Source organism: Hemitrygon akajei, chromosome 7, assembly GCF_048418815.1.
Source record: "Hemitrygon akajei chromosome 7, sHemAka1.3, whole genome shotgun sequence".
In the NCBI taxonomy this organism is placed as follows: Eukaryota; Metazoa; Chordata; class Chondrichthyes; order Myliobatiformes; family Dasyatidae; genus Hemitrygon; species Hemitrygon akajei.
The window spans coordinates 48,387,484-48,403,042 of NC_133130.1; the positions used below are offsets into that span (position 1 = coordinate 48,387,484).

Genomic DNA, 15,559 nt, shown 5'->3' on the forward strand with positions numbered 1-15,559 from the left:
TATGTTAAGATAACACTGAAGATGAAAATGTATTTTTGGTCAGGTACTGACCACGCAGCATATATGATAACATAGGCCAAATTCAGCATGGTTTCATTAAGAGTAAATCTTGCCTGACAAAGCTACTAGTGAGCTGTGTCCCTGCTCGTTGAGTGCCAGTGAGGGGTCTCCTGAAGGTTCTACTACCACAGCACAGGTCCTGGAGGGACCCCGAGATGGAAGGGGAGGTGAAGTGTTGAGTAGGACGAGAGGCCTTGCTCCTTCATTGAGATTCCCACGGCCTGCTGCCACAGTGGGTGCTCTCAGAAGGTGGTCCTCACTCTGGTAGCAGTTGTACCTCAACTTACCTCAAAGACCCGAGCTGCCAGTGGGTGCAGATTGGGAGGGGAAATGGAGGGACCTACGGATAGTCAGTTCCACCCTTGTGTTCAGTACATCAGCTGAAACGACAGGAGATCACAACCAATTCAGGCTACCACTGGGCTTCTGAAGGCGGGGGGCTCTCAGGAAGCTTCCTTCTGGTGAACCAGCAGGGAGGGAAGGTTGAGAGGGAATCCCTAGGAACAGGGATGAGGGTGTCTATCCAGCTCCGAGCTCACGGTTACAGGGGCCAAAGGAGTTCAACCCTTGTCATGAGCCACTGCCACTCTTCGGAAGGTGCCACTGGGGCCCATATACACCCTACCTGGGTGTGCACCCCCAGGAAACCAGATGCCCCCTTCAGGAGTTGTGGAGAGTGGCTGTGGGTAGGTCCACATTGGTGGGGGGGGGGGGGGATTGATAAAGGGCCAATTGAGACCTGTGATTGCCCCTCCACAGCCCAACCCACCCACAACTCTGAGTGGGGTGCAGTTCAAGAGGGTGGTTCCTCCAAATGAGCTGGCGCCAACCATTTTCAGAAAACTCTGTACTTGTACCCTTTGCTCTCTGTTCTATAACTCTCTCCTGGGCCCTGTCATTCACTCTGTATGTTCAGCTCTGGTTTAACTTCCTAAATTTATCACGTCCCACTCAGTTAAGTTCAACCTGCCATTCCTTGCCTCACTTTCTTAGCTGATCTCCATTCCATTGTAACCAAGATAGCCCTCACCTTCACCACTAGACCGTTGTGATGTCATCCACCAACTCACTAATCACGCTGCTTATGTTCTCCTCCAAATCATTATCACATGACAAAAACAGATAAAAAGAAGATGACTACAAGACCTTTCTTACTTGGATTCCAATGGAGGGAGAGATACTGCCTGACTATTAAATGCGACTGGTTCCTAGTCTGCAATTAGACAATGCGCACCGTCTTCAAACAGGCCTGAAGAGAGTATCTGACATCACTAAAAGGCCTTTGTTGACATTACCCTGGGTGCAGTTCCTTAACAATGGCCCAGGATCAACAAGGTTAGTGGGTCCAAAGCAGTAGTTAGTCATATTTAGCCTGAACTGACAACTAGTCCATCATCCCTCTCAAAGACAACCATTCTGATCATTGCTCAACTCTGCAAAGGAATGGAAGAAATCAGTACTTTGTCTCACCGTTACTGGAGTTCTCTCTCTCTCAGGGAGTCTCTCCATCTTGTGCAGATTTCTTCATTCCCCTTCAGATATCTTCCCCTATTCTCCATGTCTGCCTCTCTTCTTTTCAGTCTTAACGTGGAAGATTTAGTCCAGGAAATTCAAGAAAAACTTGGATGAAGTTCCACCGAGGACCAAGATCCTGAATCTCAGGAAGAGGCCTTTCGTCCAATCGTAGTGCTGCCACAATGAACACTCCACGTGTCCTTCTCTGTCTGCTACCTGCCCATCTCCAGCTCTTCCTCTCTCACGGGCTTCAGTAGGATCCATTCCCTTCTGCTGGTTGCATATGTTCCAGTACTACATTTCTGATAAGATTTCTGTATGTTATATGTGTTTGGAATGGCTATATTTAAGTAAATTCTTACTTATTTACCCTGCATTATTATATCCAGACAGTTATTATGGATTGCCGTATCTGTAATAACGGATCGGTCATAATATAATTTGTGGGATTCTGACTCTGAAACTTTGTATTTTATGAGTTTATATTTTAAAGCAAGATTTTGGTGAGAAACGTTTGCCATTTGATTGTGTCTGTAAGTAATCAGATTGAGTTAAACTGCTACAGGATCCTGCAATGAGTTGGATTGTTACTGGCTTCTCTTAACCTTTTCTGCATTTATCCTCTAGAATTTGTTGTCTTTTATTATGTATTTTTGATAATTGTTTGTGTTAACCACCTGTCCTGTATTGACACAAGGAGCCAGTCTGTTTCTGGGAAGAAGTCTCTAACTCCGAACCAGGCTTTTGATGCTTCCTTGTTGACATCTAGCCTGCTCAGATCGTGGGGATGTTTTCCATGGAGGGTCATTCTCTCCCATTGGTTTTTTCTTCTATAGCGAGAATTTCTTCATTTTTCTCGGTTGTGCTTTCATTTAAGTTTAGTTTAGTGGTGGGTACTTCTCATCAGAATTGCCTATGCTCGCATGGAGTGCTGAATTCTGTTGTCATTGAAGAAAATATATCCCTAGCAGCTTTATCCGACTGTTGTGTCAATTTTTTTTATGCCTGCTATTGTCATTTCAGTTCTTATTTTTCTGGTAAATTTTCCAGATTGGTTTCAGACTAATATATTAGAGAATTGAATTTAATTGACTTTATTTCTTACATCTTTCACTTACATGAGGAATAAAAATCTTTACATTATGTCTCTGTCTGAACGTGCAAATTATAGTGATTTGTAATAAATAGTATGCACAGTAAGATAGTCAACAGAACACTCAATATAGCTTAGAAATACAGTTGTATCAGCATGAATTTATCAGTCTGATGGCCTGGTGTAAGAAGCTATCCTGGAGCCTGCTGGTCCTGGCTTTAATGTTGTGGTATCATTTCCCAGATGGTAGCAGCTGGAACAGTTTGTGGTTGGGGTGACTCTTCGGGTCCTTTTTACATGCCTGTCTCTGTTTATGTCCTGAATAGTGGGCAGTCCACCGATGAGCTGGGCTGTCCGCACCACTCTCTGCAGTGTCCTGTGATTGAGGGAAGTACAGTTTCCATACCAGGCTGAGATGCAGGCTGGGGTCAATGTGCCCCTGTAGCCAGCCAGTCAGGATGCTGTCACTTGTGCCACAAGAATATGTTAATATGATGATAACAAAAGTGTTTATTGCTTTGTTATGTTTTATTATAGCTTTTTTTTACTTTCTTCTTATATTTGCACAGTTTGTTATCTTCTGTACACTTGGTAGTTTATCTGTCCTGTTGAGTGCGTTCTTTCATTGATTCTATTTTGTTTCTTATATTCACTGTGTATTCCCACAAGAAAATGAATCTCAGGTTTGTATATGATGACTTATGTGTACATTGATAATAAATTTACCTTGAACTTTGAACTTTACGTACCCTGTGTTAAAAACTTACCCCTTAGTTTCCCCTCTGACTTTAAACCCACAAACACTATTTTTTTAGTTTCTCTTACCCTGGGAAAAAGGCAGTGACCATCCAGTTTATCCATGGCCCTTGGGATCTTATAAACCTCTGGAGGTCACTTTTCAGCTTCCTTTGCTCCAGGATGAACAAGTACCAGTCTATCCAGTCTTGCCTTATAACTCAAGCCCTTCTGTCTTGGCAAAGTCTTTGAGAACCTTTTCTGTGCCTCCTCTGATTTGACAATCCTTTCTGTGGTGTGGTGACCAGAAATGCACACAGTTCCCAGGTACAGTGCGACTAATATCTTGTACAACTGTAACATGATGTTCTAACACTTGCTCTAAAACTCTAACAATACTCTAATTATTGAAGGCATCATCCTGTCAACCTACATTACTCATTTACAGGGAACTATATAATTGTAACCCTAGGACTCCCTGCTCTACAACAATCCCCTGGGCCCGGCCATTAATAGTGTATTTTCTGCTGTGGTTTAGCTCCCTAAAATGCAGTACTTCACATTTATTTGAGTTAAACTCCATCTTGCATTCCTTTGATTACTTTCCCAATTGACTTAGATCCTATTATAAATTTGGAAATCTTTCTTCACTGTGCGCAACACTACCAATTTTGGTGTTATCTGCAGCTTACTAATCATGCCACTAACATTGTCATCCAAATCATTAATACATAGAACAAACAACAGGGAATACAGCACCTTCCCTTTGGCACACTACTTGTTACAGACTTCCAATCTAATTAACAATCCTCCACTACCACCCTCTGATTCCTTCCACCAAGCCTATTAACAGCATTAAAATCAAAATGAAACACTTACGGTACTTTTCTCCCTCATAGCAGCTTCTCTCAATTCAAATGGTTTAACAAGGCTCTGATTCAGCAGGTAGATTTTACAATGCAACTGACACAAAGTTTTTGAGGTCATGTTTTCCTGAGGTGGAGCAGTACCAGACTCCAGCTGCAGTGTCACAGGGAGAGCTAGGCCTTTGAGCTTTGGACTTCCAAACTTCTTTGTGCTAAATCTGAGTTTGGGTGGGGTGGGATGCATGATGGTAGAACGTACTCATTGTCAGGACTGCTGGCCTTTCCCAGAAGATTGGGGCTTGTGACATCATAGCTTAGGAGAGTAGTGAAGTCATACCATAAGAAATATATTTACATATTTTATGTTGATTGTAGAGGGCAGCAGTAAAAACATAATTTTGGTATCAGTTGTCCATCTGCATAGATCAATTCAATGTACAGCTAATATAAGTTACTCCTGAAAACTTTATTCATTATGCTGACAATAAAAAAGTAGGATTTGTACGTACTAGATAGTATTCTCCTCAGAATTACCGTAGATAAGTAACAGCGTGTTTTTGGTAGCTCCATCTATTTAGATTTTTTCAATGCCAAAATGAATCTGAACAGTAAGATCAAATATTGTTTGTGATAGCGAATAGATATGGTTTTGTTCTTCTTAGTAGGCTAAAGCATTCAACTAGAATATTTCTTGTGTTTCAGATATGTCTAGGCAGAGATTGTAATTTGATTGCATAGAGATCTTTCCAGAAAGGTCAATGAACAATATTAAAAAAATAGATATATTGAAGAGAATTAGTACCACAGACGCCCAGCATGAAACTTACAAAGTTTTGAAAATAGAGCTTTGAAAGAATAATATGGGCGTGGGTTGGGATTAGTTTAAGTAAAATGTTATATAGAAGAAATTTAATGATTCTGTCTGAGATCCAGAAGTGAGTCATATAGACAGTAATAGCTATCTTTCCTGCCAATGCACAATTGAGAAAAAGGATTATATTGACATGCCTTATTTATATTTTTAGAAGGAATGGGGTGGCATTTTTGAACCTGCTTCATGTAGTTGGATTTGTTTTGGACAAATATATTGATAGCAGTCCAAAAATAACAACAAAAAGAAAACAGTGGTTTTGTCACCCTCTCTTTTACCAGAATGAACCTTTCAGAATTTTAAAGTTGCACATTTTTTGCCAAAGAAAATCCAGGTTTTAAATCTGTTCAATGTATTTGCCTCAGAGAATGAATAAAGTTTCACTGAGAGACTTTGAAAATGTACATTGCTGTGCCATTGAATTCCTACAGGTTTAACATTCACTTAAATAGGAGAGCAAAGAGTTAGGAAACAGGGATGATTCTCTTAGTCAATAATGTCACGACTGCTCAAATAGTTTCTAGCTGAATGAATGAAAGCTCAAGGTTAATTTATTTTATCTTGATGTTCACTCATTCTGTCTTCTTACAATAGTTCCCTGGGATAGTTGATAGAGCAAATATTCATCATACATTTTCCTGCCTTGAACAGCACTTACTAGAAAACTAAAAATTTGTAAAGAAAAATATTGCAGACTTTGTAAGCATTTGGAAGGTCAGGTAGTACCTGTTGAAAGATGAATGGAGCTAATATTTCAGGTTGATAATCCTCTATCAGAATTAGGAAATGATGCAAATCAAACATCTTTTAAATTGCAGAGAGGGGTGGGTGAAGAGAGATTTGAATGGCACAAGTGGTGGTACTGGCTAAAAGAAACAATGGCAATTTATTAGTTGCAACTGAAGACGGTGTAAATAGAAAGTAAAGAAGAACAGAGGAGAGATAATTAAATACAAAAATACAGAAATACAAAAACTGCAGATGAAGGAACCTTGAAATAAGTCAGAGAATGGTGGAAAAAATTAACAAGTTAGGTAAAAAATAACTAATTTGAAGTTACAGCTTGATTACCTGGACTAGCTAGTCCTTTACAAGCCAGAAGGCTGGCTATGTAAAATTGTTGAATTCAGTCCTGAGTCCTAAGGATTGTGCCATTTCTGGTTAGAAAATGATATATTATTCTTCAAGCTTAGGTTGTAATTTTTTGAAACAGTGTGAGGGGCCATGGAGGATAGGGTGGAGAACGAAATAACAGGCAACTTCAGGGTCAGGGTCAAGCTGTGGATTGAATGGAGGTGTTCTGCAAAGCAGTCACCAAATCGAAGTTTGGTTTCTTTAACTCTAGAGCATGAACACAAAATGCAATGCACTCAACTTGAAGAAATATAAATGAATCTCTGTGTCACCTGGAAGAATTGTTTGATTCCCTGGTTGATGGGAAGGGAAAAGATGACAATGCAGGGGTCCCATCACTTCCAATGACAGGGAAAGGTGCCTTAAGAAGGAGAGTGGGTGTAGAGAGGACAAAAGAGCCACAAGGAAATCTGCAAGTGGAGGTGATGGTGTGTCTGATAGTGGCATCACCCTGAAGGTTGCAGAAAATACTCCCGATAATCAGTCATGTAAGTTGATGGAGTGGAAGGTAATGACAATGTCTTTTACCTTTATTCTCTGTAGGAGAAGGAGAGGATAGTAGGAGTGCAGGAAGTGGAACAAACTTGGTTTATAGAGAGTCACAGAGTCACTGAATTGTCCAACACAGACATGGGCTCTTCGGCCTAACTCATCCATGTCATTTGTGATGCCTATCTATGCAAAATCCTGTGCACCTACATTAGGCCCAAATCCCTCTATCCTTTCCTATCCAAGTACCTGTCCAAATGTCTTTTAAACATCATAATTTTATTTACCTTTATCACTTCCTCTGGCACCTTCCGTATAACTACAACCTTCTGTCTGAAAAAACTTGTCCCTCCAATCTTGCATGAATTCAACTATTGAAATCTTCTGTTGTACAAAACTGTATCTTGCATAACTTTGTGTGGAATGATACTAAAATCATTTTCCCTTTTTTTCATGTTTGCCTACCTTTATAATAGTTTTTATACCATAATACTTACCATGTTTTCATTGTTAATCAGGATGTTATACTGAGTCAGCATATCCAAAATAATTAATGGTTATGACTACCAGCTTTTCTCTCCCCTAGTTAAGGTATGACATATCCAAAGGATGTGGACAATAAACATGGATACCTCCTTTTCCCTTATTAGGGAGGGAGAGAGGGAGAGATGGGGGGGGGGGGGGAGAGAGAGAGAGAAGGGACTTGTATGCCAAATTATCGGGTGAATGAGTAGTTTTTGGGGTACTGCAAGTCTGTCTCTATTGATGTTTCGCTGCACACTTGAGTACTCAGCAGAGGGTGTTGATGCTTTTTTTTGCTGGTGGGTGTGGGGGGGGGGGGTCATTACCTGCTGCTGCTTGTGCGTGGGAGGGGAGTTGGAGGAGGGGGCTTTGGGGTTCTAACATTTTAACTGCCGTTCATTCTTTGGGGCACTCCTCTGTTTTTGTGGATGTCTGTGAAGAAAATGAATTTCAGAATGTATATTGTACACATTTCTCTGATATTAAGTACATCTATTGAAACTATTAAATTACATTCTGCTGAGTCCAGCAGCACTGCAAAATTTTTCACAGTACTGATTTCAAAATATCACATGGAAATATGTTCAGCTTTATGATGTAGGTAAAGTAATGAGATGACAGGGTCAAATGATATTTCTAGCCTGTACTTTCTGTACAGCACTCTTATTTATAGGTCTGCCTTAGTTCTTTCTTCTTTTATACACTTGAATCCTTTTGCCCTTTCTTCTACCAGTTCTGCAGTTATCAGTCTGTATCACCACTGCTACTTGCATTTTTGTTTCCCAGTAACGAAAAACAAAATAAAACGTGGAACAGAATTAATGTTATATTCCACAATCCAGATCAAATGCCAATTATAAATAGAAGGAAATAGTCCATCAAAGAAATAAAATTGGCATTTATGGCATTTTAAAGAAGTCAGATGCAAAATCATACCATATCTGCCTATTTGTATGAGCAAAAACATCAACTATATAGCATTGAAAATGAAGTAAAACATTTGACTGTGCTTGAATACTATCAGAAAGAGGTGAAGTTCAATATAAGACATAGACATGGTGTGATTGAGTCAAAAGGAACCATAATCTGGGTCAACAATAAGTTTTGTTGGGCTTCTCCACTCATCTGAGACAGGTTCGCATAGCAACATTAAAAATATATAGTTGGCACTCTTTCCAGGCTGCCTCAAAAACTTTATCTAGTGCTCTTGCAATAGGCCCAGCAAAGGTATTTCCCACTAAAACCAGGCACAGCATCAACTTGAGGGCCTATGTTTCCCAATAATGTAAGTGGAAGATCAAATCACTTGATTTTTACATTAAGCCATGGATCCACATCATTAATTGTACACCCACGTGACAAGCTGAATATTTGTCTCAGATTTGCAAATGGAACTGACCTACTCAGGCTTTGAAGTTTGGGTGACCAGTGTCGAGTTCAGCCAACCCAGAGAGCTAAGAAAGAGATCCGTACTAGCTTTGAAGCCATGGCACTGAGACAACACTATGAGTTAAACAGTCTTATGTCTTTACACCGAGATTTCTTTGTCAAGCGGTCTTTATTTCTGGAAGGACCGGTTTATAGCAGTGGATAGTGTAAATTATTAAAGAAGTGAAGTAACTCATATATGTAAGCCCTCTCTCAGCCAGGCTGCAGTAATTATGCATTGAATGTTTTTTCATTTGGCTCCATTTCCAGTTCATTTTCCCGTCCAGTTGCTGACATATTTCCTAAGTTACTTCTGAAAATTTTCCAGAGGTTTTTGTATCTGTTACACTCACAGCCAAGCATCCGGAAAAACATGCCAGTTACTCCTAGACAGTGTTTGATTTCTTGCTCTTTTGTCTGTTATTAATGTGCTTGTATCTTTCCTAGATTTTGTTCCACTTGCTGTGTGGAATTTGCTGGGTGTCTGTTCCATTCATAGCTAACAGAGTGGTGCCTGTTTTCATGGAAACTTGCAATTTCTGCTATAAGCTGCTCAATCTACTTTCACGGGGGTCTATAGTAAAATCCCCTATTGTGGAAATCGTTAAACACCAAATTCTGATATATTTCATTTGTGCTATCTTGAGATTTTAGAGGCAATTATCAATATTTTGTTATTATGACTGAGATTTATAAACCACACCATTAGTTTTGTGAATGTTCTAACTTCAAACACAGCTGTTTTACTGCTTGGGCATTCCTTTCTGTTTTGTTTTAAAGGGGGCTGCTAATGTAATAGAGGATCAATTTTCTGCTGTTTCTTGTTAATTACGTAGAGGGGTAAAAATTTCTTTTTTTAACCAAAGTGGGAGGACACCTGCTTTGGAGTGTGATTAAAGACCTGCTGATGGCATTTGGTTCTCAGAAATCACACGTTTCAAAGTCACCCACCCATGAAATTTTGTTAGCAGCTCATTAGGTCCAGGGAAAACAGGCATTTTTTTTTAAAAAGAGGGCTTTACTTTGTCTTTTAAGCAGCTCCAATGTTTAGTTATACTTTTGTGCCTTTGCATTTCCTTCATATTTTGGATCAGTTAGGGATCTAGCCCAATCCAACAGATAAATCATAACTAGACTGAAGGATGTCTAAATGCCATCAAACATGTTGTTAAATACATCATATAGTAACTAACACTTTATATTGAGCTTCCCCTATGATACTCAGTTCTGGACTCTTTAGTTTATCTCCATATATATGGTGTTATAGTGTTACCAATTCATACTGTCTCTAGGCCAGTCCAAAATTCCGATGGATCATTTACAAATCAGTAAGGGAGAGGTAAATTCATAAAAATATCACACCTGATATTTATAGAATCCTAAATAACTATTGTTAATTTAAATGTTATGCAAATAATATCAGGATTAAATAGTTATATAATTATTAAATATATAGTTACCGTAATATAGAATTTCTTGCAACCAAGTCCAGTAGGTAGGTAGGTAGGCCTCCGTTAGTCTCAATAGACCGTGGATTTGCGCCTTGGAAAGTTTCCAGGGCCCCTGGGCAAGGTTTTTTTAATGGAAGACCGGCAGTTGCCCAAGCTGCAAGTCTCCCCTCTCCAAGGAATGTCCAAGGGAAGGGCATTAGGACCCATACAGCTTGGCACCGGTGTCGTGCTTAGCACAGGTGTCATTGCAGAGCAATGTGTGGTTAAGTGCCTTGCTCAAGGACACACACGCAGCCTCAGCCAAGGCTTGAACTAGCGACCTTCAGATCACTAGAGCAACGTCTTATCCACTTGGCCATGCGCCAACACAACCAAGTCTAGTAGGCAGGGCAGGGCAGGCATGCTCAGGAGTGGTACTGAGGGAAACTAATAGGCTAAACTCTATTTATTTTAATGCAAGAAACCTCTCAGAAAAGCTAGATGAACTCATAGGAATAGAATGGGATTGTAATATTAAAGCTATTACAGAACGTGGTTGATGAATGGGCAGGACTGATATTGCAATGTTCTGAAGTACAAATACTACAGGCATGATAGAGCTGGACCCAAGAGTGGAGAGGGAGTTTATAGAGAATATTACTACAGTACTTAAAGATTCCTGTGGAACACTCGGAGAAGCTATATGGGTAAAACCTCGAAGTAGAAATTGGAGGGGGGAGGTGGTGGGTTAGCCTCTGTGATGGAATTGTACAGAATGCCCCACAATATTCAAGAATTAGAGCAGTGAATATGTACGGAGATCATTGATTGGTATAGGAATAATAGGGTTGTAAAAGCAGGTGATTTTAATTTCCCTAATATTGACTAGCACTGGAGAGTGTTAAGAGATTAAATGGAGTAGAATTTATTAAATGTGTCTTGGAAAATATTTTTTGCAAAATATAGATGGCCCTACAGGAAATGGAGCAATACTTCAAAATCAAAAGTTCAAAGTTCAAAGTTATCTGAATATGTATGCTATATACAACTTTGAGTTTCATTGTCTTGTAGGCAGCTACAAAACAAAGAACCACAGTAGAATTCACGAGAGGCCACACACAACAAAGACCACCAAACATCCCCTGTGCAAAAGAGGACAAATCGTGCAAATAGTTAAAGAAAAGTAAACAAATATCACATAGAACATGAGCTGCAGATTCCCCGAAGGTGAGACCAGAGCTGTGGAGTCAGTTCAGTGTGGAGGTGAGTGAAGCCGATCCAGGAGCCTGGTGGCTGAGGACAACAATTCCCAAACCTGCTGGCATGAGACCCAAGACTCCTGCACCAATGGTAGCCGGGAGAAGAGAGGGAGACAGGTCAAAAGCAGGCAGACAGCATGAAACACCTGTTCATTTCCCGCTCTTGGCTTCGACAATTTTAACCTGGCTCAATGCTTTAATTAGCTCAGAGTAATGAAACTGAGCATGGGTTTGGTCTCCGTTCTTGGGCCTTAGTGCAGCGCCCCTCTGCAGCGATAGCTGCCCTGGCCGTACCTATCTTTTTGAGAGTCAAGTTTGATGAACCTTTCAGGAGATTGTAAAATTACTAGTTCATTTAGGCAGTTCAAAAGTGCGTTACATAAAGGAAATTGCAGTGATTGTAGTACAGAAGTATATCTTGTAGAGTGCCCAGTACTGCACTTCTGTGAGTGCCCACAAAATGGCATTGCATATTGCCAGTGCCGTCTTGGACCTCAGATGTATTAGCTGGGGGGAGTACGATGTGTTTATTTATGGCACAGTGGATGGTCAATGAATACTTTCCATGGACAAGGTGATAGAAGCCAGGGCATTCTAGAAAAAAGTAGTGATATTTTGAAAGAAAGAGGAGATGTCGGCAGTCTTGATGCACATACAGTGAATATCGATAAATTCTGGGGCATTGTAAGGACAGAAATTGCTGGGGTCCCAGCAAAGACAGTTGTATCTTCCTTAGCCATAGATGAGGCACCAGAGGACGGGATGGTGAGCAGAGCAGCATCTTTATTTAAGAACTGCCAGAGAATTACAGACCAGTGAGCTTAACGTCAATGGTGGGAAGGTTATTGGAGGAGGTTCAGAGAGAAAGGATCGATCTACATTTGGAAAGGCAAAGGCTGATTGGGGATAACCAGCATGGCTTTGCTCATAGGAAATCACATCTCCTGAATTTGATTGAGTCGAAGACAAACCTCATTGTTCACAAACACGTACAATTCAACTGTGCACTTTAAAATAATAAATCAGTCACCACATCCAAAATTTTAGCTTGCCTGATGGTTCAGTGGTTAGCAGAGTTAGGGTGCAACCTTAATTAAACGCAAAGGTAAGTGTCCAGTGTTGACTGCACCAAAGAAATGGGATGATGCTGTGCAGATAAAGGGTTACAATATGTTTTGAATTAAAGTATCATTTTAGTACTTGTGTGTGTTGCAAACATAATGTTGTTATCTTAGTGTCATGGAGCTGTTCTCCATGTCATTTTCACGTACTGAACCATCCACCGCAGCTCGAGGAAAAGAAAAATTATGCAATCATGAAGTTGAAAAAAATTAAATTTAATTGATCTTGAGGTTAAAATTGTTTAAACCTCTGGAAAACATTGCAATTTACACTTTTCTAAAATATCTCATTCTTTGAGAAGTCAGTGTAGAAATTGGAGCTCATTTTATCCATTAGACGGGCATTAAAAAAAACAGATAATTAGCACCAGGTTTATAGATTGCTTTACTGCTTCTTCAGAACAAGTAGAAAACAATTCATCATCATTCATCCAATTTTGGATGCAGCAAGACTTAGCTGATCAGTGCTGCAGTGGCATCTTCACTGCACTTCAAGGTGAGTGGTCCTGGCTGGCTCCTGGCACACTTTCTGTCCATGCTGGGTTGAGTGGTGAACTAGCAACTCGACCTCATAAGCAGCAGACCGGATGTTAAAGAAACGGCATGGCTGCCACCCAATGTGTCACAAGGTGCGGAGAGGAACATGTTTCAAGACAGCCGCGTTGGATATTTTAACGCAGATTGAGCCTTTTGAATATTGCAAGTGAGAGCATTAACTGGTGTTGCTAAATCTGCTTAAGTAAATAGGACTGAGTTTACTCATTTTAAATGTTTCTTTGATCTCTTCCAGTCACAGCTTTTGATTATTTTGGCTTATTTCAGGCAGCTTATTTGGGATTGTTGTAACAGCTGATCAATGTACGGTATCTCTGTCCCAGAGGGTGTGGAGGCTTAATTAAAATACTTAAACTGGTGGTGGATAAATACTGGGGCATTAGCATGGAAGAGGGGTAGATCAGCCATGATCATACTGAATGATGGGGCAGAGCTGATGGACCAGGTGACCTGTAAACGTTCCTATTTTCTTCTACTCTTCTGTTCTTGTATAAAGCTGACTCATAGGCTTGCATTTAGGACAACACGCTCCAGTCAATTGAACACACTGGTGCCAATATAACATTTTGCATTTTAATGGGGAAGGAACTACTGGCATGTTGCCAGGATATGCTGATTACACTGTGAGTCACCTCTGGAAGGTAAACTGTTTGTTTTGGGCTGGTTTTCTCCCAAGACCCTGTGAAAAATCAAACAGTGTTGAGTAGCCACGCTGCATGCTCTGCATTGATTTTAAGGAAGTGATGTTGTTAACTTTGCCACGTAGAAGATGAGTTCAGCTCTGCTTTTTTTCAATTTTACCACTAGTCCTGAAGGCTGTTATCAGGCCTTTTTCCTTGGACTGCAAAAATCCTTTTGTGGGTGTAACATTCAGATTTTAGTCAGGGACATAACTGTAGCTCTTATCTCAAATATTTAGAGGATGCCCAAAGACCAATTTTAAGGGATGTTAATTATTTCCATCTTCAGGAACAGTGTTCATAATTGCCCTGAATCAATTTTCAGTGCTTGGTGTAAACAGGACCTAAATAGTGTTCCAACAGCTTACCAGAATATTTATGCCAATAACACTGTTATCCATAGTCATATGCTGGTATGCGACTACTTCAACTAGCAGGATCTGTGATTATAAGTGGCCTCAAATGGCATTTGGGTAGACTGTAACTTAGTGGAACCAACAGAATACACTGTGGCCCTGTTTAAATAATACTGTGGTTGAATGAGAGCTGGGAAGGGATTAGAATTAGACTGCTAGACTCTACAAAAATCACTGCACCTGACAGTACTGAGCAAAAGTCTTAGGCACTTATATATAATGAGGGTGCTTAAGACTTTTGCATAGTATTAGTGAGTTTGTAAATCTGGCAGGAGCAAAGGATGTTCGGAACAGTACTGTATGTGCTCTGCTCCAATTCACACTCTTCATTGTGAATATTGTTCCTGCTCAATTCTGGGAGCTTTCACTATATCAACACTAACGAGAGGCTGAGGTTGTCTGTTCTTTCCTGTAAAGCAGGCTGGCTGAGATTTCAAAGATTCAAAGTACGTTTATTATCAAAGTATGTATGCAGAGTACAACCCTGAGATTCGTCTACCCACAGACAGCCGTGAAACAAAGAAACATCATGGAACCCGTTCAAAGAAAGCATTAAACACACAAAGTGGAAATAAAACAAACTTGCTAACAACAAAAAAATGAGCGAAAAACGCAGAATGTAAAACATCAGACCACAGAGTCTTTGAAATGGTCCAGGAATGTTCAGCTTAGCTCAGTTCAGTTCAGTTCATGTTAGCGCTGTGTCATTCATTGAATACAGGCAACAGAGCCAGTCTGCCATCACCAAAATTGCATAAAATAGCAATAAAAAAAGGAGCAACTGGAAACAAGAAACACATTTAGCATGAACTGCAGAGTCCAATTCACAAACTGTGTTGATTAAACTTTGACCAAGACCCAAGATTCTGGCAACTTCAAGCAAGAGGTAGCGAGAGATCAACTGGAAACTGCGAGTGAGAGTAAGAGGGAGAGACCAAACACACGCAGGCACCTTCCTCCGGCAGCAGCGAGTGAGATGAAGAGAGAGAGAGAGAGAGATCGGGGAAATGCAGACAGATGGAGCTGACCACCACTCACCTTCTGCTCTCGCACCCTTTGATTTCAATCTTGCTCGGCACTCTGATTGGCGAGATCAATCAGAAATGGCTCACACTCTGTCTCCCGGCTTCTTGAACTCCTGGCCGCAGACTGCTCCAAACCTCCTTGGAGATGGCAAAGTGCATGGTTGCTCAGGCGGACAGAAAGCACACCATCGTAGGTTCCAGTTGCAGGCAGCATAGTAGTGGAAGAAGAAGCAGTAAAAGATGTAAAGGAAGTAGTTTTGTGAACAGTCTGAAGGATGTCACCTTTGGTAATGTTCTTGCAAATTTGAGGGACATCAGGATTTAAAAAAAACTGCTTACAGGAGTTCCCAACCAAGGGTT

General features: G+C 40.5%; 1 long non-coding RNA gene across 1 annotated transcript in view; it reads right to left on the bottom strand.

The window, feature by feature from the left end:
- LOC140729990 (uncharacterized) overlaps positions 1-15,315 on the bottom strand; it is a 104,399-nt gene extending 89,084 nt beyond the window's left edge. Inside the window, exon 1 of the long non-coding RNA XR_012099461.1 lies at positions 15,213-15,315. This is a non-coding gene — a long non-coding RNA (uncharacterized lncRNA). The remainder of the gene's footprint in view (positions 1-15,212) is intronic.
- Between the last annotated feature and the right edge of the window lie 244 nt (positions 15,316-15,559).